At 39.7% G+C, this 23110-nt stretch overlaps 1 non-coding gene across 1 annotated transcript; it reads left to right on the top strand.

Moving 5' to 3' along the window:
* Window positions 1-464: 464 nt before the first annotated feature.
* Window positions 465-568, top strand: LOC112296791 (U6 spliceosomal RNA). The gene has a single exon (XR_002973971.1). It is a non-coding gene; the product is annotated as a U6 spliceosomal RNA (small nuclear RNA).
* The last annotated feature ends 22542 nt before the right edge of the window (window positions 569-23110 follow it).

The following is a 23110-nucleotide window of genomic DNA, read 5'->3' as shown; positions in this document are numbered from 1 at the left end:
ATTGTGAGACAGGCATTAGTTTGCTATCTTTGTCTCTGAGCCTGAAGAAAGTTTCTTCAAGGCTCATCGCTGGAAATTAATCATGATCTTAAACTAGTGAATGATGCAGGCAGAATTCAAATATGTGTTTATTTGAGTTCATGATATTATTTCATGTGTAGCATGCTATTAGCAACAACTGAGACATAACAAGACAGATTAAACTGAAATGTCATATTTATTCCATCCCACTGCAAGATGGTTATGAAACTAATAGAGAGGTAGGCCAGTCAAAGGACCAGCCATGTTGTACTTGAGGGTTTATTATACATTTTCTGAAGCATTTTCACAGGCGATGCCCAAAATAACCCCCTGGTGATGCTAGCATCTTCCTCATTTTCTGATTGAAGAAACTGAGATGACATCCTGGTGGTACCCACCACATCTATGAGCAAGTCTTTCAACCTGCAGAAAGTTACAGGACTGTGCCCGCTTCGACAGCACATATGCTAACACTGGAACGATACGGAGGTTAACACGGCCGCTGCACGAGGATGACTCGCGAATTCGTGAAGCGTCCCCTATTTCTCAGACTCATAGATACAGAGAGCACACTAACTGCGGCAGAGAAGGAGGGGAGTTGGGGCAGTGGGTGAGAGAGGTGAAGGGACTAAGAAGCACACATTGGTAGCTACAAAATATCCCAGGGGAGTAAGTGAAGCATAGGAAATACAGTCAATGATGTTGCGATAACTATGTATGATGCCAGTTGGGGTACTGGAAATATCAAGGGGAACACTATGTAAAGTGTATGATTGTCTAAGTACTAAGCTCTACACCCGAAACCAATACAAAGTAAAATTGGAAAAAAAAAGAGTACAGGACCAACTACGCCGCATGCTAGGAAACTGATCGCATCAGATATCGTCAGACAATCCTTTAGCATCTCTCATCCTCTTTTGTCTCTGCCTTCACCATGAAAAGCTTAGGCCCCAGGTATCCCAGGGTCCCAGAGACATGCAGCAGATACAGCCAAATAGAGTCTATGTGAGCTGACTCAGCCCAATGGATGACCCAGCTGGAATCTACTAGGAAAACCAAATGGAAAGAAGGGATCATTGTACTAAGGTGGCCATACGCCATGGTTGGTTTCAGGTGTACAGCACAGTAATTCACTATTTGCATATATTGTGAAAGGATCACCAGCATAAGTCTAGTTACCATCCGTCACCATTCACAGTTACAAAACATTTGTTTTCTTATGGTCAGAACTTTTAAGATCTACTTTCTTAGCAACTTCAAATATACAATATAGTATTATTAACTCATGTCACAATGCTGTGAATTACATCCCCATGACATTTGTTTTATATCTGGAAGTTATAAAATACAACTTTTTTCATATTTTATATAGCTGGAAGTTATATAATATATAGTTCATATATTTATTATATAGCTGGAAGCTATAAAATACCTATAAACATACCATAGTGAGTATGTGTATAGGGGTGTGTGGGGGTATGTAGGTAGCTTTCTGGCCCTGGGTTAGAATCTCCTACATTCAAAGGAATATTATTGTTTTGTGGGAAAAGGCTACAGCATCTAATATTACCTCTTTCAAGAGGAAATGCCTTTCTGAAAATAGAGTCAGATGTAGTCTTATGAAAACAAATTGCATCCTAATACCAAGGTGTTGAGTTATCAAAAGGAGCCTGGAGAAATCTCTCATCGTTCCATTCACTCAGGAGAAAGCCAAAGGCTACGGAGTTGAGGACACTGCCATCAAGTCATTTAAAAATATGTTGTTGGTCTTTCTTACAAAATATATTTAATTCCGTTGTGATCCAAATAAATCAAAAGTGTTTCTTTTGTTTTGTTGGCTAATTACCTGCCCCTCTTTTACTTCCGATGTTTTTATTTTTATTTTAATAAATTTCTATTTTAGAGAGAGAGAGGAAGAGGGGAAGGGGAAGAGGGAGAGAAAGAGATGGGGAGATTTGTTGTCCCACCTGTCTGTGCATTCATTGGTTGATTCTTGTATGTGCCCTGCCCAGGGTTTGAACCCACGACCTTGGCATGTCGGGACGATGTTCTAGCCAACTGTGCTACCTGTTCAGGGAGTCGCTTTCTGTGTTTTTAAAATACATTTTTATCTGCACACCCAAAATAATTAATAATAAAATAGATAAGCCTCCTTATCCTCTATGGTAGTAATAAAGACTTAATGATACACAGTGGTATTGAGAAGTCTCCTGCAAGCTTGTATTGTTGCTAAAAGGCTTCAAGAAAATGGTATTTTTAATATTTTTGTTTCCTCACCAAAGGAGTGTAACTAACTCAGCCAGTTACTGTGTGCTCCGCGCCTTTGGTGTGTCACTCTCGTTTATGTGCACTGGCAAAGGGGTGGAGATGGTCAGGTGCCCTCTGCCCCTTCCTCCTGTGGTTCTGTGTGTGGCGCTCATCCTTGACAGTCACGCAAGCTTGGACTGTGCTGCTCGAGGAGTCAGTTGATGGTACCTGGGGGAAGGGAGAGGTGGTGTACGTGTGTGTGCTTGGATCAACGGAAACGACCCTTCGCTCATTCACTTACAGAGCAAGACCTGTCTAAATTTGTCTCGATGGGCCAGTGACGAAGGACTGGTTTTTATATTTGTTAGGCTACTCTTTCTCAAACATAACTTATAAGGTATCACTGAGGATCTGATTTCTGTTCGTTGATTTTGTAACTGCCACGTTACTGAATTTATTAATTCCAACAAATTTTTTGATTGACTCTTTGGGATTTCCTCTATACAAGTTGGTCTCATCAGCAAGTAACAGTGTTGCTTCCTTCTTCCCAATTGGGATTCCTTTATTTCTTTGTCTAGCCTGATTGCTCTATCTAGGACTTCTAGAACTGCACTGAATAGAAGTGGTGAGAATGGGCAACCTTGTTTTATTCCTGATCTCAGAGGAAACCCTCTCAGTTTTTCTCCATGGAGTGTAATGTTGGCTGTGGGATTGTTGTATATGGCCTTTATTATGTTGAGGTATTTTCCATCTACACCCATCTGTTAAGACGTTTTACCCTAAAAGGATGTTGTATTGTGTTAAATGCTTTCTCTGTATCTATTGAGATGATTGTGTCATTTTTATTTTTATTTATTGATGTGATGAATTACATTTATTATTTGTGTCATATTGAACCATTCTCGCATCCCTGGGATAAATCCCACTTGATCGGGGTGTAAAATCCCTTTAATGTGCTTGAATTTTATGTGCTAATATATTGTTGAGAATGTTTGCATCTATATTCAACAGGGATATGGTAAAATAGATTTCAAGGAATATTTTATAAGATAAATATTTTATATATTTAAGCATGAATATTTCAATGATGTTTTTAGTTTTGTTTTCATATAAAAAGATGTGTTTATATTTCTGTGTGTATGTTCTTGAACTGCCTAAGGCAAAGCATCTAATAATATTTAATAATACCTATATACCTGTCAACCAAAGTAAACAAATATTAATATTTTCCACAATTTGCTTTAATAAGCCTTATAAAATCTCATTGTGTTCCTTATCAAAAAAAAGTGAAACTTTGAGGAAGTGTTCAGCCATTAACATTATGGCCTAGGTTATATCATCACAAGTAAATTACTTCAAGTCAATGTCATTTAATCTATACGGTGGGGAGTTTCAAGTCATCAATGTCATAACAATAATCAACTGCAAAGGTGAAAATGATGCTTTTTTAGAGACAACAGGAGAGGTATTAAATATAGGATGTGAGAAAATGCATATTACCTATATGTTTGGCAATTCTACAATGCTTAGAAAGCAACACTGTTATATCGTTAATAGCTGTTGATATTTCTAATTGTGCCATTTATTTCCTTGCAAAGCTACTGTTGATTTTGTTACCATTTACAAGAATTATTATTCATGTGCATGTCATCATGTCTGAAAATACAGAAATAAATAGTAGGAACCTCTAGAAAGCACAATTTCTCTTCCTTTTCAGAAATCTACATTTCTTTAAGTAGAATAGCTTTATCAGCTTCATAGGCAATATTTTATTACACTGTTGTTGTTTTAACCTTAAAGTTTTCCCTAAAAAGACAGAAAAATATAATCAAAAGTAGATTGGCCAAGGGCCTTATTTTTCGGTAGTGAAGGTTTTGTCAGGAAGTTTTTCTTTTTTTTAGAAAATAGGGAAACAAATTTTGGAGACTGGTCTAGTTTATTTCCAGACCAATATTCTATTTTGAAAACAGGGTTTAAGATGCCTGTATTATCAATCCTTAAATATAGCCATCAAATATCCGTGACAAACCACCTTCTCTCTTCTATAATACATTTCTATACTTCAGAACTTCTTCAACAATTTTGCCTTCTGATTTTCTGTGTGAGTTAGGAGAATTGTCCCTTGTAGCCCTACTCAAAACCAAGGATGACAAATTATCTGACTTCTATTTTTCTACTACAATACCAATCATGCATATAGTTCCTTGTAATTAATTCATTCCCTCCTAGGCTCTTGAAGTTCTCACATTTAACCTCAATTTACATACCCACTCTGTATACTCAATTTGCATACAGCCGTGCTCTGTGGCAGATCACAGACTTAGTTTTGTCTCCTAATTATATTAACCCTCTGTATTTTACTTCCCAAATCACTTCCCCTCCTAAGCTTATCATAATTTCTTTTCTTTCTATATATTTTTTCTGGATTTTCATGATGTTAGTGTAGTTTTGTTCTTTATACCTGATGTTCTGCCCATGATTTGTTTTTCCTTTACTTGTAGTTTTTCTTTACAATTCAACCCCCATCCCTCTGCCACACCTAGCCCACCACATCATTTCTATGGATGGTATTGTCACCAGGCAGGTCCCATGCTGAAGGCTGGTCCTGCCCTAGCATGGTCCAGGACCTCCAGGCTCTTGTGTCGTGCAGGAAAGAATTCAAGAACAAGTTGAAGTGAAAGCAAAAGCCAGTTTAACTTAGGTAGAAAGAAAAGAAGAGGCTAAGATGTGGGGTCCTGCAGACAAGATCAAGGGGTGAGGTCAGGACTGGCTGCCTCCACTCACCTGGTTGCTTGTCTCACAGGGCACCACTGTGAGAGAAGCCAAAGTACATGTCTGAGTAGATGCGGGAGAACTTGCTAGTGAGGTGTGCGTGTGGTCAGTCAGTTCTTGGGATTTTATGTGTTTTCAAGGGTGAATTGTTTCTGAACTTTGTGGCACCGATTTCTGGCTCCACCTTCTGTTTAAAAGGGGGTGGGTCTTGTTCCTTATACAGTCCATTCTGGAAGTGTCTTGGCATTCATGCCCCTTGGTCCCCCCTCCCTGTGGTGTCAGTTTTCATTATTATGATTATATAATGAAATCAAGGGGTCAGTCTCCACTCAGTTTTTCCTCTGTCTTGGATTGACCTGGTTTTAGCCAGTCCTTACTGTTGTCGATTTCTATGACCCCTTCAGGAGTCTCCTGCCATTAGCTGTTTCCCCTTGACAAGAGGTGGGGGCTCTGGGGAGAGGATCTAGCAGCTTATCAGCCTGTGATGTCCACTCCCACTTCCTCATTCCACTAGTTGGGAGCTTTCCCTAACTTTTTTTTTCCCTGCCTCACTAGTTCAACTCAATTTGCTTTAGTACCAGATGTGGCTCCCAGGTATTATATGTTGGCAAGAGAAAATAAAATACTTGTTCATTAATCAAACATATATTTAGTTCATGCCTTTTGTCAGCACTCATACTTTTGTAACAATAGGTTTTCCAGTTGCTTTTAGTCTCAAATTTCTTCCTGAGCTCCCCAGACCCCATGTCATCAGGGTTAGATAAACTCTAACTTCCTAAAAACATGCCTTTTCATTTATGTATTTTAGCCAATGGTACCCAGAATGTGTCTATATGAATGAACGTACCTTAGAGGCATTTGTGTATTTGCCATTTGTTTCTGTGTAAATTCGACACTAAAACTTAGCAGTATCTTGTTTATGATCTCTCCTGATTTTGACACAACTTATTACATGTTCAATACAGTTACAGATGTATAAATTAAGGGCTTATGAAAACTCAATTTGCACAAATTGTCTCTACATAGTAGAACGTCCTCTTTTTCACTACATGAATTATTCTATAATGCGCATGCGTGTACAAAAACATCTACAGGTTTATTTTTTTTCTCCCAAACCCACTTTTCAAGGCACTCAACCATTACAGTCTGAGACAGCTAAGCTCTTGGCTTCTTGGGCCTACACAGGTATCATATTTGTAACCATTAATATGCAGACAGGAGATGATTAAATGCAGGCATGATAAAATGTGACACCTCATAATAAATGAGAATGAAAAAATAAATTTGTAACCATAAATCATGTATTTAAATTTATGTCACAGGCTTACATTGATGAAGACAATGTAGAAATAAGAAAATATGAGATAGACCCATTTAAAAAATTCTAATGAAAGGCATTTAAATTTAATAATTTTTTCAATTCCTTATCTTAGGTAGCAAATTTGACTTCTTGGCCCTGAAGGTATAATGCTTGAACTTTGTGGTTTAGAATAAGACATTGGACAGTTACCGGTTTCATTATAATGCAGATTTTTCACTTTAACATTTTAAATGCGACTGCTCCTATGCATCCCAGACAATGAGCTATTACCTTCTTCTTTTAAAAAAGTCTATTTTAAAGACACAAAATTATTGAAGTTTAATCTTACCACTTACTGTACCTAAAAAGAATTTCACTATAGTATTATATGCCGTGTTTTGTAAAGTTTTACAACGATGGTAAAAGTGTAATCATAAAACTTTAAGAGCAGACCTCACTAATGAAACGATAAGGAATCCTGATTAGAAAAATTAAATGCAAAACTTAAATGTCCAGGAATACAAAATATACCCAGAAGCCCCACTGAGAAAGCTATAGAATCCAGGATGCCAGTATAAAATAACAGGACTTAACTTTCAGTAAACTAGCTATAATTTGAATTTCAGGTGGATGTATTCCAACGTACCCCATTTGACAGGATGTAAAATCATTCTAGTGCTATTGAAATAATTTTGGAAGTCGATTACATATGCAATACCTGGTTATGTTAAGAAATGACTTTCAGAAACAAAATGATTGTCTTGTGATTTGGGGGAAGGTAAAGAAATTGCTCTTATCTATTAATACCTGGACAAATCTTTATTTTTTCTACATTCAGTGCTGTCTTGTCCACTGAAGGAAATTAGGGGTCCTGCAAAGCAGCTTTTATAACACGGAGTGACTTTCTGAAGTGATATTCATTATCTACTGTTACAGGTTGATTTATATCCCCTAAAATTGGTATGTAGGAATCTTAATACCCAGTATTTCTGAATGTGACCTAATTTGAATATAAGGCATTTAATGAAGTAACAGAGTTAAAATGAAGTCATCAGGCTAGGTTCTAATCCAATACGACTGGTGTCCCTATTAAGGAGAAATTTGGACACAGAGACAGACACCCAGAGTGGGGAGAATGATGTGAAGAGACAGAGAGAAGACTGCCCGCCGTTTACCAGCCTAGCAGGGCCTAGAGCAGAACATGCCCTCCCTCTGCTCAGAAGGAACCAACCCTGCTGACACCTTCACTTAGCATCTCTGGCCTCCAGATCTGTGAGTGGATGAGTTTCTTTGTGTCAGACACCCAGTTTGTGGCTACAGGAGACCGTTCTGGGTGGCGTGGACCCAGCTTCCACTTGGAAAAGCCAGTGGAGAATGAGGTCCGGCACACAGGACCCACGCCCACGGATAGGTTCTCCCGTGGGGAATCAGGCCTGCATTGTACCTAGGCTGCTTTAAGACTTGCTTTTTGCTAAAACTCCCTCACCCTGAATTGAGGCAGCAAACGTTTACTGCAGATCTTTAAAGTAACTTCCTAAAATCTATGCTGAACCTTCCAAGGACGAGTGTAACCAGTTCAACCACTTTTCCCTTTACATTTGCAAATATCCTTCCTTTTTGATGTAATTAGCAACACCCTCTCCTTTGTTTTCTGTGAAAGGTAACCACCTAAAGGAACCTGTGCACAGTAAATGAGGACCATCCTCAATGTAATGTGCCCAGAAAAGCAATAAAAGTGTCAAAGCAGGGGTCAGCGTGCTCTCCGCTTGAGAGAGTGGCTGTGTGGTCCCTTTTTCTCCTCGGGACTCGGTAGTCCGTGTGTATTAGTCCATTACTGCCGCAACACATGAATGGATCCCACGGGCCGGGTCTGCATCGTGTGGCACTTGGTTTCAGCAACCCTAGCAAACTAATACTCCTCCTACACTGCAGTTATAAACTTCTGTCTCTGTATTTTACCAAAATGGTCCCAAGCTGAAAGAACATCTTTGTTCAGTTGAGATCCTTCTGTGTGAGGAAAGCTCCTTGTGAGGAAACCCAATTTGCGCTCTAGGTCTAATATCACTATACTAAAAAAATGGTACATGCTAAAAAAATACCTGTCAAACCCAGATGTCAGCTAAGCACCATGCTGTTCTTAAGTCCAGTGAAGGCTGTGGAACACACACTTACTCTTACCAACTCTCCAGAGATGCAGGGGTTAAAGAACAGAGGAATGCAGTCCATTGTGCTTCCTTGTTTATTCCTGATCTCTTGCTTTAGGTAATTTGGTATATGGCTTGACTTGTTCTCTCCGTATTTAGAGTACTCAAACAACATAATCTCTTTTACTAAAATTTTCTCCATAATATCAGTATATAAGGCGAATCGGAGGCAAAAGAAAATTACGTGACATTTGTCACTATGAAGAGCTTCAGCCCATCAGGCATCCCAACCCTTGTGACTTTTGTTGATGTCAGCCAGTAGGATTTTTGAAAATTCACCCCTCCCATTTGGTTCATAGATTTTAGTCTCAAGCATCTCACTTGGTCCCTAATTCCTCTATGATTCCATATTTCTCCATGTACTCCTTCTTGCTAGGGACTGAAACGTGTCCCCCCAAATTCATTCATTGAAGCCCTAACTTCCCATGTGATGGTATTGGAGCTGCAGGTTTAGGGTCTGAGGTAGGATCTCACCCTTCTGGTGATATTAGTATTTTGATAAGAATACACACTAGAGAGCTTCCCTCCCCTCTCTCTCCTGCACACATCTAGGAAAAGCCAAGTGAGAGGACAGTGAGATGGTGCTCTCTGCAGAACCCAAATACATTGACACCCCGATCTTGGGTTTCCAGCCTCTAAAAAATACGTGCCTTTGGTTTAAGCCACTCAGCCTGGGGTACTTTTTTCTGGAAGCCAGAACTGACTGAGACACCTCTGTCCTGGGTTTACTTGAAACTCAGTCCCTTTACTTCATTTTGTTAAGAAGCTTGGCTCTTTACTCATCACATACCTCCCTGTGCAACTCCAGAGGGGTCAGTAAGGAGCTATACCAAGCAGTGGTCATCTATGTTTTGTGTGTTATCTCCTAGTCACTCAGAAAAAAAAGGATATACAGGAAAGAAAAGTGGCAAACCTCCTAAATTTCTAGATTCACCTCTAATTCTCTGCAGGGAAGGTAACTTGGGAGCAATATTATATGTTATAATTTTTAATGATATGCATTTTGCTACTCTGCTTAGAAGAGTGACTTGAGTTAATTGGGATTATAAATAAAAACTCGTTATATGTTTGTTTAACAAATACACAGTGCATGACCTGAATAAATGAATTAGCAAATCAATAAATGTAATGATGAGAGAAGGCAGATAACTAAATCAGACAGACCTGAATTCAGATTCTAAACATGACATTTATCCTCTGGATTCCCTTTGGAGTAATGTTCCTCCACCATTTTTTTTTCATTTGTAAAATTAAGTTTAAAATGTTTCATTCAAAGTATTTCTGGAAATTAAATGAGATAGCACATGTACCATTATTGTCTGCTTAGTGACAGATGCTCCAAAACAGGCATAAAATGATGGTTATTTTCTCATGAAAGTCTCATCCTGACCATCCTCCCTTAGATTGACGGTTAGTGCTAATGATTAAAATGGCACACGTGCATGCCCACACACATGTGTGTTTGTGTGTGTGCAAGTTTATACAGGGTCCAGCACAAAGATTGCCCCTTTTTTATGACAAAATCATAAGCATGTAATTCTGTAACCTAACACTATCACACTCAAGCACATGGTATGACTTTTTAGGTGAGATGTTCAAATTGCCGTCCATCTCATGCGAGACATTCACATACCCTCCCAACCACACTCAAGCAGGTGTTACTTCTGCCAGAGCCTGTATATAATAGATAGATAGATAGATAGATAGATAGATAGATAGATAGATAGATACAACCACTTTTTATTTGAAATAAAATTGTATCACCTTAGGAGAGATGAAGAAAATCTTAAAACTAATTCAGAACTTTGGTCTCTTGCTCCAGAATTGTGTATTGTGGGTGATCACACACTCATGAGGAGGTTCGTGCAAGTAAAAACAAACACACAAAAAATCCAGGAAGACAGTGTCCTTGCTCCACTGTGTTTACACCTCTGCTTTCAAAAACATGGTGTTAAAGGTGATATTAGTGGAAAAAAAAACAACATTATTTCCGTTACTCCAGAAGCTAGTTGACAGTAAGTAGTCCCTTGAGGCAAGATTCTTCCCAGCAGCTTCGCTCACTGCAATATTTGTTCAAAACTGAGGAGTGATTTGTAAGATCAGTCCCTTCAGGAAAAAATGTGATATTGACACCACGTGGCTAATGTACAGCCAACCCCCCTGCCCAGAAAAAAACCCACTACAAAATGAAAGCACAGACCTCAGCCCAGCAATGTGACAAACATATTATCACTTTCCATTTTTCCTTTGAGTGAAAGTAGCAGGGGAAGTAATTCCCCTGTATGCTCTAGCTGAAAGTTTTAGGGAAAAAAAAAAAGAAGAAGAGAAGATTTTCAAAGAGACAGCTCTGGATTCCTAGTGAGCATTTATTATTATTTCTTCAACATTTTAAGTTCTCTTGAGTTTAATCAAAGAACTTCGTGAAGCTCCATTACTAAGTCTCAAGTTAGATGGTGAAGGAGCTATGTCTAGCAGAGTTTGCTGGGCACCCAGGAATCAACATATTCCTCAGGCTCTTGTTGTCATTGCTGTTGTTGTTGTTCGTGAGTCATAGAAGAGAAGCCAGGGGTCAGAGCGTGCCAGTGATGTCCAGGGTCAAACCTCTCTCTCAGGAACAGCAGAACTTGGTCCAGAAGCTCGTGAATGTACTGCAAAGATGAAGGGAAGCCTCTGGGGCTTATTATAAGGAAACAGGAGCCAAATGAGGAAGCACAGAAAATGTCAGCTCGGGGTCACTGAAAGAACACTATTTAAGATGCCACAGCAAGTTTCCGTTGCCCCCATGGCTACATAAGAGGTAATGCCGTGGAACAAGTAAGAGTAAGGCTGCTTGTCTACAAAGCTCAGTCATTCAATACCATTCTTTAAAGTTGAGGAAAATGTTCAATCTGCCTAGACTCCTATTTCCCTGCATCTAAAATTAGAATCATGAGCTAGTAATGCGTGCAGTATAGGTATATGGTAAAGATGAACAAAATTAATATATGCTTTGGAGAATGTGTGGCTATTGAAAGTTTTCCACAACTATTAGCTGTCAGTAATACTGTTATTCGAGTCTTTCCCATCACAACTATCTGATTATTTTAGCTCATCTGTTGTCCTATTATCTTAAGGCTTTTGCTTACTTCCTTAACTCCTTATGTCTCTCTGCTGCTGTGGATGCAAAAATATCTCCCTGTATGTCTCATATTCGGATTCCTCAAGGAAATGGATATGATCAGACTGGTTAGTTACTATCCAATGTAGTCTGTTCTGAGGGCAGAACACTTTACTTCTGTAAAACTACCCCAGACTCCAATCGGAAGTTAGTCAGTTCCCACGAGGATTGCGTCGTCCTCTGAAATAAAACATGACAAAATGTAGGTTAGTAGAGCCAGCAGCAGATTTTCCTTCACATGGAGCTCGAGCTTTGATCCATCTCCGGTCTAGTCCGCCTCCCTCCGTCCTTGCCCTGTGGAGCCCACCGCAATTAATATTCTCTCCTGATGCACATCAAAGAGGAGCCGAGCAGCCCTCTCCTACTCCAAACCCACGGTGAAATGGAAAATAGGTGAGATAAAGTGGGGGGCATGTTAAACCAGCGGGTGCTACACTTCCAAAGCAAGGAGTGAGATACGACTTGTCGAGTAGTGATTCGATCTATCCCTTATGGTATTTTATGTGGACCACAGACCATAGTGGTGGTGATTTTTTGTATCGGGTATGTTGATGTGTTCTGGTTGCTTATTGCTGTATAGGTGCTTGTGATGACAGAATAAAGATGCGCCTAATTTCTCTTTATAAGTTAAGAAAGCGTATCTCAAATATCCTTGCACACAGCAGGGTTGTGTAGTCTCCATGTGGCCCATCAGTTAAACACAGCTCAGAGGCAAGTCTCAGCTGCACTGCCTACCTCCTCACACAGGCCACCACACCGCAGAAAGAGTGAGGGAGCTCTCTGGGCTCTCTTTTATAGGGGACTGACTCCATTCATGTGGCCTCCATTCTTATGACCTCATCCCAGCCTCAGGTCCCACCTTCTGATGCCATCCCAGTGGGGTTCAGGTTCCAACATATGAATTTTGGGGGACACAAGCATTTGGCCCCTAGCACAAGGTACACCGGGCTCTGTGCTACATGCACTGCAAGGCCTCACAGGTGTGTCCTTCAGCAGGGATTTCAATCCAGAGCACTGAATCCAAAGCGTGTTCCCTTTCTACTGGACTGTGGGATTTCAAAACTACACTGCGCATGGTACTACACATGGACACAGACTCACACTGTAGTTTAACCATCATCCCGGTGTATCAAATTTCAAATTTCAAACTCTTTGCTGACAGAGAACAGCTCTGTGCTTGTTTTTATGTCTCAAAATACCTAACAACAAATGAACAGTCTCAATAAATAATGCAGTTCTACCAAGTTCCAATGTGTAATATAAAAGATCCACACTCTATCTGGTTAGGTGCATTTGTTCAGTTTCGCAAGAAATCATGGAAGTATGTACTTATGAGTTTTGTCTATCAAGTATGTTTATTAAACATCAATAAATTAAGTTGAAGGTATTCACTTTTTGAAGGCCTTTGCATATTAACAATAAGGATATAACACACCACACAAAAGACCAATTTCGGGTTTAGGAACAAACATATCTGCAATGACGTGTAGAGAACGGGACATCTGTAGAGTTCTTAAAATAACAGGCCATAAAGAATAACCATAACCATCGGAAGAATGTAAAGTTCAGGGAAGTTTACATTTTGTAAAAAACGTTGAAGTTGTTTTTGCCATAAATGTCTATGAACACCTTTTATAAGACTGATATAAATGTGTCAATTTATTTATTTTGGATTTATGTGCCTCTTACTGCCTTGGAGAACTTAAGACACAGTTTACAATGTTAACAATACACCTCTGGCTTCAAGATGGCAGCAGAGGTAAACACAGCTCCCCTCCTCACACAGCCGTATCAAAGTTACAACTAAACTACGGTCAACCATTATTCAGAGCCACCAGAAACTGAGCTGAATGGAAGTCCTACAACTACAGAATTAAAGAAGAAGCCACATCACTACTGGAAGGAGGGACAGAGACATGGAATGGACTGGTCCCACATCCCCATGTGGCAGATAAAAATCAGGAGGGATATCTCAGGAGCAAGGGGTCCCAGCCCCACACCAGGCCACCAAGCCCAGGGCTCAAGTGCCAGAAAGATAAGTCCCCATAACTCATGACCATAAAATCCAGCAGGTATTGAGACTGTGGAAGACAGATACCACTAGACTCCCCGGCAGTTCCTGTTAAAGGGCCCATGCACAGACTTACTCACACTCACTCCCTATGAGTTCCAGCACCGGGGCAGCAGCTCGAAAGACACCAGAAAATATGAGGTGGAACTAAAGTGTCTACCATCAGGGCAAGAGCTGGGGGGCAGCTTTCTTCCAGACAGAAGTGCTAGAAGAGGCTATTGTTCCTTTTTTGGCCCCTTTTCCCACAGATCTGGTAGATGGGTGACAATCTGATATTCCATCAGTCTAGCTCACACCATTTGCCCCACCCTGATGATTCCCTCAGGCTCTGCCCTACCCAACATCAGGCCCACCCAAGCTATTTCCAGTGGATTTCCATATGAATGGCTTGTCTAGTCTCATGCTTCAGATTTTCCTAAATTCTCTCAAACAAGCAGCATCTGGCCTCAAGGAGTATCATACATCTTGCTAAGTGGTCCCAGGCCTGGCACTAGCAGCATCCAGCCTTGCTTCACAGCTTGACATTGCCTGGGCACTGCCAAGTCCAGCACAAGTAGCAGCCAGATGAAGATTGCTTTGTAGCTTATGCTGGGTGGCCCTGGACAGAACACAGGTGGTGGCTGACCTTGGCCTGGATTTCCTGGCAGGCCCCAGAGCCTGTGCACCCAGTGGACATCTATAGACCACGTCAGAGCACCACCACCCAACCACCTCCACAAGCGACACACTCAAGGGCAGAACTCAGTGGGCACCACAGCCATGCTGAAGTAAGTCCTGCTCTGTGGAGTGGGTCCCTGCACGGCTGATCTTCCACAGTGGTCAGGTTGGTGGTCAGTGGTCACAGCCTGTCCTTATAGCTGATTGGCCTGGGTAAATCCCTCCCATTGGCCTGCCATCTACAATCAAGGCTCAACAACAAAAGGAGGGTGTACATAGACCACATGGTGGAGGCACCTTAAGTACCCAGCGTAGGTGACAGGGGAGGCTGTGCCATTAGACCCTGCAGGACAACTACTATATTAGGCTACTCTACCAAGCCAGGGAGTCATAACAGCTCTACATAATACATAGAAACAATCACAGAGAGGATGCCAACGTGAGGAGACAAAGAAAAATGGTCCAAATGAAAGAACAGAACAGAACTCCAGAAAAAGAAGTAAACAGAATGTAGACAAGCAATCTACGAGATGCAGAGTTCAAAACACTGGTTATAAGGATGCTTGATGAACTTAGTGAGAATGTCAACAGCATAAAAAAGGACATGGAAACCATGGAAAAGAACCTGTCAGAAATAAATGATATATTAGCTGAAATGAAGAACAATTTACAGGAAATCAACAGCAGAGTGGATAAATCTGAATAGCAAACCAGTGACTTGAAATATACAGAAGTAAAAAACACCCAATGAGAACAGCAAGTAAAACAAAAGAATCCAGAAAAATGGTGACAGTGTGAGGAGCCTCTGGGACAACTTCCAGCCTACCAACATTCACATCTGGGGTTGCCAGGAGAAGAGAGAGAGCACAGTATTGAAAACCTATTTGAAAAAATAATGATAGAAAACTCGCCTAACTTGGTGAAGGAAATAGACATACGAATCCTGGAAGTGCAAAGAGTCCCAAACAAGTGAGCCCAAAGAGGACCACACCAAGACACATCGTAATTAAAATGCCAAAGGTTAAAGACAAAGGGAGAATCTTAAAAGAAGTAAGAGAAAAGCAGTTAGTTACTTTCAAGGGAGCTCCCATAAGACCGTCAGCTCAGAAGAAACTTTGCAGGCTAGAAGGGATTGGCAAGTCATATTCAAAGTCATGAAAAGTGGGAACCTACAGCCAAGATTACTTTACCCAGCAAAGCTGTTATTTAGAATTGAAAGACAGGTAAAGAGCTTCTCAGACAAGACAAAGTTAAAGGAGTTCATCACCACCAAACCAGTATTACATGAAATGTTAAAGGGTCTTCTTTTAAGAAGAAGGAGAAGATAAAAAATATGAACAATAAAACAGCAATAAATACATATCTATCAATAATTGAATCTACAATAAAAACAAAATAAATGAACAAATAGAATAGAAACAGAGTCATAGATACAGAGAATGTTTTTATGGTTGTCAGATGGGAGAGGGGTTGGAGGGATGGGTGAAAAAGTGGGAAGGATTAAGAACTACAAATTGGTAGTTACAGAATAGTTATGTGGATGTAAAGTACAGCATAGGGGAATATAGTAGCCAAAGAATATATATGCTTGACCCATGAACATGGATAATGGTGTGGGAATTACCTGAGGGAGTCAGAGAATCTGGTTAGAGGGGGCCAAAGAGGGAAAAATTGGGTCACCTGTAATAGCATAAACAACAAAATATAATTTAAAAATATGTTAAGAAAATATATTATTCCAAACCCAATACATACAGACACCTCACAAAGACAAATATTTTACAATAATAGTATTTATCACCATTACATTCTTTATCTCATTACTTCTATTTATTTTACTTCATTTTTCCATTCTCTTTAATTATTTTCTTCATTTTACGACCACTGGTCTAAAACTATAAATTTAGTTTCATAGCTCACAGAATCAAGGGTAGAAAAAATATTTGCAGGGCCTGGCAGTAAATATTACAACTTTACAAGCCCTATGAATCAGAACAACTGGGCATCTCTGTGTTGCAATAAAACTTTATTTGCAAACGCAGACAGTTGCTCATATCTGACTCACAAACAGTGCTTTTCCCACCATGGATCATAGTGACTAAGGGATCAAAAAGCTCAGTTTGAAAAATATTGCTCAAAAAGTAGCTATGCTTCAACATTCACCCTTAGAACCTTTTATACTCTTAAAATTACTGAAGCAAACTGATGTTTATGTGGGTTGTATTTATCATTATTTATCACACTAGAAATTATTAAAAGAGATTTAAAAATCTGTTTATTAATCCATTTAAAACAATACATATCATGTTAATGGAAATGACATATATTTATGAAAAAAATTGTTTCACAAAAACCAAATCAACTACTGAACAGAGCAGCATGCTTTTACATGTAAGAAATCTCATTAATATCTGGATTAAAAGAGCACAGCTGAATTCTTGTTTTGATTTTTTCATTCATTCTGGTGAATCACAGCACATTATTTTGGTTAAATGATATGAGGAGGAAACAGCCTTACACTCGTATGTATTGAAAAAGGAAGGGGCACTTTCATAGCCTTATCTGATCACGATGGCTATCCTTTTGTGATGCTTCGCTAACATTTAATAAATGTAGCTTCTTAAATGTTAGTGATAAGTTTGAGAACCATATTAATGAGCATCTGTTAATATCATCGCTGATCTCTCTAAATATCAGGAAGCTGTGAACCTCATGGTAATGTATACTCATTTTCTAAAGTGTGAGTTTGCTTGAAACTTGAATTTTTTTATTTTTTGATAAGATGCCGTCACTTATTTTTCTTGAAGTGACAGGATTGCTTTATTTATTTTTGAGGAATGACCAGCTATATCCCCAAGTCTGAACAGCCATAATTTATTTACATGTGGTAAAGAATTCAACCTTGCCCCCCAAGAGGTCTGACCTACTTCCTCAGGTTCTTAGAAATAATCTCCAAGCCTCTCGACTCTCATGCCTATATGCATGTCTTTGTTTACTTTGGGGCCTTGGATCATGCTACATAATAACATGTGATTTAGGTCAGGGCTTTGGGGCACAGTAACACAGTGATTTGGGGAGCCTTGGGTCATGCCATATCTGTTCGATCTTCTAAAGGCTGGAGATTGAGGTTATCTATGTGGACAGCCAACCAGGTTTGTGTGACCAAGCCCAAGTGAAGACGGGACCCTGAGGCTAGGGTGTCCCTAGTTGGAAATATCCCATGCATGTTGCCACACACTGGTGTCAGAAAGTGATGCTGCCCTTGAGCCCACAGGGAGAAGACACTGGGAGATTTGTGTATGGAGTTTTCCTGCACTCTGCTATAGTATGTGCCTCGTCTCATGGCTGGTTTTTATCAGCATCCTTGAGTGCTAGTGAACTCTAACCATGCGTGAACAACTTTTAGTTAGTTACTTGAGCTTATTTTTAGCAAATTATTGAACCTAAGGGTGGTCTCGAGGACTTCTGAACTTGAAATTTGTCTCAAGCTGGGTGGTCTTATAGATGGATGGCAACAAAGAATGCATTGGTCACTAGTATAGTTGGATATTACTGCTTTCATTTGTGTCAAGTCCCCAGAAGTGTTACCCATTATTGTTCTACTAATGTCCATTCAGTAAAAAGAGAGAATAGTGTCTTTAATTGCTTTATAAGTATAATTGTGAACTCACAGGCCACCTAAAATGATGTCAGGACTCCCAAGGACCTCTGTGCTTTCCTTTAAAAACAATTTCTATAAAAATAATGGGATATATAGCATATTATACATATGTCTCAATAATGCTCTACTTAATACCTGGATTCCACTTAGGTTAAAAAAAAGAGAAGCTAAATTGTAAGCTTGATTGAAAACTCTTCCATTAATTTCCTGTTTCTGAATTTCTTCACTGCTGATCCAGCTCTTTCATTATCTTTCATTTTAATGCCTTTAGTTTCCCAGAATTTTCTCACCAGCCTCGAGACTTGGCACCTCTGCCTGAAAGGTTGTTTTCTTACCTCCCATACCACCATGAGTTCATTCATCTTTCTGTATTCTCAAGTGAACACACACTCATTCGTACTCTAACATATTTCGTATGTCTGTAGTCCTCTCATTCCTATTCATGCTGTAAGCAGCATCTTTAAATAGCTCCTCCCCAAAAAGGCCTTCGGTGATTATCCTGTTTCCTTTTTATTTTATGTATTGCTGCATTTTTCATTGACTAGCATAACGCCGGTAGGTAGGGTGCATAAAATGCAATGAGCTGAAAAAAATAATGATTGAATATAAACAGCCTGATGAATTCAGTTGTCAGCTATCATTTTGCAGCCAGATGAAGTGTTCTAGGATCCAGCGTAACACCCTCGGATTTAAGCTGCCTCCCTTCCCTTATTTGTGCCTGCATAGGTGGTGGATGGATGGCTGGATAGACAGACAGACAGAGAGATAGCTGATACATACTTGTACTCATAGGCTGGTACATAGGGAGCATTCATTACAAACTTGTTAAACATATGCAAACAGGAATTGTAGACATATTTTAAAGAATATTCAGCTTTATGATTCAACAGAGCCGTGAGGCTTGCCTTCAGAACATTCTCAGGTGCTTCTTGATCTTTTTGCCTTATATAATCACATTACTCTTGACACACTCTTTCTCTTTAACATAGTTAAGCAATTTGTATTCTACCATTTTGTGTAGATAACAGACTCTCTTGACCTCAAGAATTAACTCCTAGGTGGTTTTCACAGTCCTTGCCCTCAGTCTCTCTTTATTGGAATGGGTGTGAGGGGGAGGTGTGTGGAAGCTTGGGTTATTGGAATTGAAGAAACACATGGATAGAGTGGGCAAATATCAGGCATCATCCAATTTTTGAAAAGAGGGCAAAATCAATAAAATGAGTCACTGTGTAGAATATAAAGATGGAGATACCTGTGCAGATTGTTCAATCCAAGTTCTTCATTTTATAGAACCACTTGTTGATGCTCAGTTGGGGCTAGCATTTAGTGTTGATGGTCTGTGCTGTGTTTATTATACTAATGGCACTCCTACATTGATTGCTTACCTTTCTTGGCCACTTTGGAAGGAAGCTCCAATATATGATAGCGGGTAAAGACATTGGCTGTTCATCCCTTAAAACTTCTCCTCAGCGGACTGCCTTTGAGAGGTCCATCTCTGCTCACTTCTGCCCTCAGACAAAAAGGCTGCCTTGGGCCCTCCATTTGTCCAGGGGAGGAAGAAGCCAGAGAATCAGATTTGGATAAGACACGGTATACAAGGTGATTAATACCTGATGTCTGGATTGCTCTCACAGCTCCCCAGTTGCTCTTGGAGGTTCTCTTGCCATGAAGATAAAATAAAGATCTGTTACAAAGCAGCAGAAGACAGGGAGTGGTAAGAGGAATTTCCAAGCGTCTCAGATAACGCTGGACAAGCTTTTCTGTACTCCACTTTTTGTTTGCAGATAAGCAACCTAAAACCCAACATTATACAGCCAACCTAGCATCCAGATTTTTTTTATTCCCCGGAGAGTGCTTTTTTCACATCCCCCAAGATTTTATTATCTCTCAATGTGTGATCAAAAACTTTGACTTTCTTCTGCTGAGGAAAAGTATCCCTTAAGTTCTTTTCTCTGTTGTAAATCTTTAAATTCTTCTGTTAGCTAGAAATGGCAGAGCCCTGCATTTTGGGTAAGAATATTTTATATTTAAGTAATTTATTTAATTTCTATATCGAAATACTTAAAAAATAAATCTAAATTTAAAATTAAAAAATTTAAATTTGAAATTTAAAAATAAATCAAAATATTTACATTATTATCTTCAGTTTCCTCTTTGAATAGTCTTACCCTGATGTATATAAGTTATTTATCTTAGTTATGAGTAAATAATAGAAATAAAGAACATAGGTTGACTTGTTTTTAACATTTTGTTTTTCTTTCTCACACTGTTCCTTCTCTCGTTCTTCCTCCCTCTGCCCACCCCCTCAGTTCAGTTTTGTATCTTTAATTCTTGTTAGTTTTAACAATCCGCGACACTTCTCACCTTCAGCATATGTTCTCGGTAGCACCTAGATGTCCTGACTTTCAGCTCCTTGAAAACAAAAAAAAACTTAACACAACTTTCAGATCCTGCCTCTTGACTGCATTATGAACTCCCGAGGAATCTTAAGTTCCTTTGTCCCCTCTAAAAAAGAATGTTTCAATGATCCTCAGGTCTAAGAAAACCAATATTAGGTGTAAATGCTTCAGTTCAACATGGAAATTCTCCCTTTCTTTAGTTAGTCCTCTCCTTGTAAAATTGCCTATCACAATGTGATTTCTCCTTGGGTGGCAAGGACTCTTTTCTATGGATTATGAGAACTGAAGATTTGCAGAATAAGTATCTATAAATAGCTGTATTAAGACTAATGTATAGAAAGATATTTATTTTATTCATTCCCTTTGTGTGGCCATTGCATAGTGCAGCTGACTTGTCAGATATGAGGAATCGCAGTAAATCAAATGGCTTTGCAGTATTTTATTTCACTCTCTGCTTGCATATGTCTCAGAAATTGTTCTTGTAAATTTGCCATTACAATATAGACTTTATCTAGAACTTGAATAGGGTTGGTTTTCCAGCCAAATATATTTATAATTTCTTACTGAATATATTCTTCAGTTTCTGTTACAGGAATGTTCATGTGTGGTTTAGTATCAAAACTGTGTGGCTAATTGGGTTTCTGTCCGTGGTGCTGACTTTGAGATAAAGAGGTCTCAGGACAGAAGAGAATGGGGTAGTGTGTGTATGTGCGTGTGTGTGTGTAACAGAAGAAAGAGAGCGTAGCTTATGCACGAAGAGGGGTAAAGAACACTGGCAGAAAGACCTTCTGAACACTGTGCCTGAAAAGTGGACTGCTATTTTCCTCCTGCAGGGAAGCAGGAGCGGGTGGGGGGAAGAAATCGTACCAGGACAGGGGTTCAGAACTAAATCTGTGGCCAGCACCAGAAGCTGTCTTTTTCTCTTCTCATGGATGTCCTGAAAAGAGGTTCAGGGTATTATGTAGGACACTGGAAAGCCACCCAACCTGCCAGGACAAATATCTGTGAAGGGATGTTGGGGACAAATTGTCAAGGGAATGTTAAAAGGATCTCTGGTTTTTAAGAACTTGTAGTGATCAAAACAGAAAAGAAATAAAATTATATGGCCTCGCCATCTCTTTTCCTCGCTAAGTGGATCCAGCTCCTTCCCCGCCCTCCAAGACTGAGCAGCAATTTCATGTGGGCTCTCATTAGCTTAAGATGACTTCCTTTGCTCTCAGCCCCTGGATGGACTATACACTAGCCACCTCTAAATGCTGCTCCACTCTAGTTGGATCTAGTTCTTGTCATTCCTATTCAGGTCCTTTGGGGCCTCCCCAGACTTGTCTACTAACCTGAGCTCTGTGTATTGTGGCTCTGGATTGCTGAGAAAGGATAGCTCCTTCAGCAGGCAAACAATTTTGTAATATATTGAAATGGAGCTTTGGGGGTGGAGAAATTTCCACAGCCATTGAAGTGATCAGAGAGGGAACAATAAACAGAAGTGTTCAGGCTGGATGATGTGCTGTGCCGGATGAACGATTTCCTGTTCTCCCACCGTGCCTGCCCCATTAGCTGTGGCTGTGAAAGGATAGGAAGCCCTTAGGAGTTTTATGGGTTTGCATTTATTGCAGCTTGTCTTTATGAATTATACTTTGTTTGTTAAAACTGAAAAAAAAAAGAATCCTACATGTAAACAAGGTTTACTTACAGTGATTGACTCTGGGTGGTAACATAAGTATATTTATATTTATATATTATCTGCTTTCCAGCATTTCTAAAATGAAAATGCATTACTCTAATGCTCCAGAGCCAATTAATCAAATTACATAAGACAATGCTTCATAAAATAAACTTGACGAGTGTTTGACTACAGTCGTCATTGTCACCTCATTTTCCACTCCCAAAACTAATACCCCCACAGAGAATGCTGTTCTGCCAAACTGATTTCAGTCATTAGCAGAGGCAGCATCTCAAACCATTGTGGGTGTTTTAAGTCTTGTCATATCAGCGCGCATGTCTACAAGATGAATGCCACTTTTCTTAAATTTCAAGGTGGGTCACTCGCCTTCCAGATGCCATCGGAAAGAAAGGTGCACGGAGGCAGAGGGTGCCGGGAGGTCAGCTGGCCAGTGAGGGCCAAGGGGCCTCACCGAGGCCATGCAGCTGTGGCCTGTGCACTGTCTGGAACTCCCCTTCATGGAATCGCCACTCCCCCATCAACCCTGTGATTTTCAGGGAGTTTCTTAATATCCTTCTGCCCCAAATCCAACACCTAAAATGAGGAAAAGTATTGTGGCACGTAGAGCAAAGAATGAACACATTATCATGTATATGTATAAAAGGTGGGGCAAAAGTGGGTTTACGGTTATTCATATGGAAATAAAACAATTACAAAATAATAATATAAGAATATACTGTATTTTGTATGTGCACAGCTGTAAACCTACTTTTTTTACCTTGTATATATACATATGTGTGTGTAATATATAATATTTATATATATATAATGGTTTTAAAAGACACAAAGCTCAGTTCCAGGGAAAGGTGCAAACCTGTTATGAATAAGCAAGTTACAGAGAAGTAAAGGTGAAGGACGGGAAAGCGAAAGGGTGTACGCTTCTTTGGCATCATAATTTGCA

This window comes from Desmodus rotundus, chromosome 12 (assembly GCF_022682495.2).
Source record: "Desmodus rotundus isolate HL8 chromosome 12, HLdesRot8A.1, whole genome shotgun sequence".
NCBI classification, from domain to species: Eukaryota; Metazoa; Chordata; class Mammalia; order Chiroptera; family Phyllostomidae; genus Desmodus; species Desmodus rotundus.
The sequence above is the reverse complement of the archived record's forward strand: the minus strand, read 5'-3'. Positions and strand labels throughout refer to the sequence as shown.